Source organism: Arachis ipaensis, chromosome B10 (assembly GCF_059453495.1).
Source record: "Arachis ipaensis isolate K30076 ecotype BB chromosome B10, ASM5945349v1, whole genome shotgun sequence".
Classification (NCBI taxonomy): Eukaryota; Viridiplantae; Streptophyta; class Magnoliopsida; order Fabales; family Fabaceae; genus Arachis; species Arachis ipaensis.
The window spans coordinates 113,045,425-113,047,629 of record NC_142435.1 but is presented as its reverse complement, the minus strand read 5'-3'; the positions used below and the strand labels follow the sequence as shown (position 1 = coordinate 113,047,629).

General features: G+C 39.3%; 1 pseudogene; it reads right to left on the bottom strand.

The window, feature by feature from the left end:
- Positions 1 to 646: 646 nt before the first annotated feature.
- LOC148581342 (uncharacterized) lies at positions 647 to 1,696 on the bottom strand (annotated as a pseudogene).
- Positions 1,697 to 2,205: the final 509 nt, after the last annotated feature.

Genomic DNA, 2,205 nt, shown 5'->3' with positions numbered 1-2,205 from the left:
TTGCTCCTTCCAATTCCTCTAGCAATTCTTTCATAAATTTACCATACAGGGGCATTTGCTCAAGAGCCTCTGCAAAAGGAATGTTGATCTGTAGCTTCTTGAAGACATCTACAAATTTAGAGAACTGCTTTTCTTTGGAAGCCTTCTGAAGTCTCTGAGGATATGGCATTTTTGGCTTGTATTCAGGAGCCTTTGGCAATGTAGGATACTTGTCAAGAGAGTCAGGGAACGAGTTGTCTGCACGCTTTGGAGGGGCGTTCTCCACTTCTTTCTTCTTCTCTTCTGGAGCTTTCTTTTCAACTAGCTCTTCATTGGCCCTTGTCTCAGAGCCAGCTATTTTTCCACTTCTCAATTGAATGGCCTTGCAATCTTCTCTTGGGTTCACCACTGTATCACCTGGAAATGTACTTGCAGACCTCTCAGGTATTTGCTTGCTCAGTTGGCCCATTTACACCTCTACGTTTCTAATGGAGGCTATGGTTTCCTGCATAAAACTCCTCATCATCTCCCAATTAAAATCTTCTTAGGATTTAGAGTTTGCCTGCTGAGGTGGTTGTTGCTGTTGAGACTGAAATTGGCAGTTATTGTGATTGTTCTGTTGGAAGCCGCCCTGAGAATTATTGTTGAAATTCTGAGGTCTCTGAGGTTAGTCCCTCCACCCAAAATTTGGGTGATTTCTCCACCCCTGATTGTATGTCTTAGAATATGGATCATTGTTAGGATTTCTAGGACCACTCCCCATGTAATTGACCTGTTCAGAAGAACATTGAGCATAGTCATAATTATCATTTTGCACAAAGTTACCTGTCATGTCATAAGAGGTCTCTTGAGATGGGTTTTGGGTGTTGATAGCTGAGACTTGCATGCCACCCATCTGTTGAGTAAGTAGACTTATTTTTTGAGACATAAGCTTGTTCTGAGCAAGAAGAGCATTAAGAGCTTCTACTTCCACAACACCCTTCTTCTGATGAGTCTCAAAGTTCACAGGATTCTTGTTAGATGAGTATAAATATTGGTTGCTTGCAACCAATTCAATCAGTTCAATAGTCTCCTCCGGTGTCTTCTTCTTGTGCAATGAACCACCTGCAGAATTATCTAAGCACATCTTGGACATTTCACCTAAGCCTTCATAAAAGATATCTAGTTGGGTCCATTTAGAGAACATGTCTGGAGGGCATTGCCTAATCAGTAGCTTGTACCTTTCCCAAGCTTTATAAAGAGTTTCACCATCCCTCTGCTTGAAGGTCTGAACTTCCACCCTAAGCTTAGTCAGCTTCTTTGGTGGGAAAAATTTAGTAAGAAACTCAGTAACAACCTTGTCCCAAGTATTCAAACTCTACTTAGGTTGGGAATCTAGCCATAGCTTTGCTCCATCCCTCAGAGCAAACGGGAAGATCATGAGTTTGTACACCTCTGGGTTCACTCCATTTGTCTTCACAGTATCACAAATCTACAGAAAATTAGAAATAAACTGATTTGGGTCTTCGTGGGGAAGACCATGATACTGGCAGTTTTGTTGCACCAAGGTGACCAATTGTGGCTTCAACTCAAAGTTGTTCGCAGCTATAGGAGGCATCACAATACTTTTTCCATAAAGATCTGCAGTAGGAGCAGAGTAAGAGCCAAGCACTCTCCTTTGTTGATCATCTCCATTCGGATTTGCCACATTGGCATTAACAGCATTATTGTTATCCATAGTGGATTCTGCAGCTTTGCAAAGTCTTGCTTGTTGCAAACGCCGCCTAAGAGTTCTTTCAGGTTCAGGATCAAAGTTTAAGAGATGTTCTTTGTCTCTGTTCCTGTGCATACACAAACAGAAGACAAGAAAAGATGGGATTCTCTACGTCAGAGTGCAGAGAAGTCCCAGTGAGGTATCCTGTGTAAAATAATGAAATAGAATACTAAATGAAATAAATAAATAAATTTCGAAAATGATAACTAAAATTAGACAGAAATTTTCGAAAATTAACAGGAAAAATAAACAAGAAAATTAAAATAAAATTAACTAGGTGACACCAAACTTAATTTCAGAAATTAAGGAAAAATATTAGTGCTATTTATTTAAAAAGAAATTTTTTTTCGAAAATAATAAGCAAAATTTAAATAAAATTAAAACTAAAACGCCTAATCTAAGCAATCAAACAACTGATAGTTGTTAATCACTATCAATCCCCGGCAACGGCGCCAAAAACTTGGTGCGGTATT